Genomic DNA, 488 nt, shown 5'->3' with positions numbered 1-488 from the left:
CAAAGGCTTTGGCATAGTCAGTAAAGCAGAAATAGATGTTTTTCTGTAACTCTCTTGCTTTTTCGATGATCCAGCAGATGTTGGCAATTTGATTTCTGGTTCCTCTGCCTTTTCTAAAACCAGCTTGAACATCTGGAAGTTCACAGTTCACGTATTGCTGAAGCCTGGCTTGGAGAATTTTGAGCATTATTTTACTAGCGTGTGAGATGAGTGCAATGGTGGGGTAGTTTGAGCATTCTTTGGCATTGCCTTTCTTTGGGATTGGATATATTACCATATGTAAAATAGATGACCAATGCAAGTTCAATGCATAAAGCAGGGCACACAAAGCTAGTGCTCTAGGACAGCCCAAAGGGATAGTATGGGGAAGGAAGTGGGAGGGGGTTTCACAATCAGATCAGATCAAACAGTTGCTCAGTCGTGTCCAACTCTTTGCGACCCCATGAATCGCAGCACGCCAGGCCTCCTTGTCCATCACCAACTCCCGG

Source organism: Bison bison, unplaced genomic scaffold (genome assembly GCF_000754665.1).
Source record: "Bison bison bison isolate TAMUID 2011002044 unplaced genomic scaffold, Bison_UMD1.0 scf7180017863957, whole genome shotgun sequence".
NCBI lineage: Eukaryota > Metazoa > Chordata > Mammalia > Artiodactyla > Bovidae > Bison > Bison bison.
The sequence above is the reverse complement of the archived record's forward strand: the minus strand, read 5'-3'. Positions refer to the sequence as shown.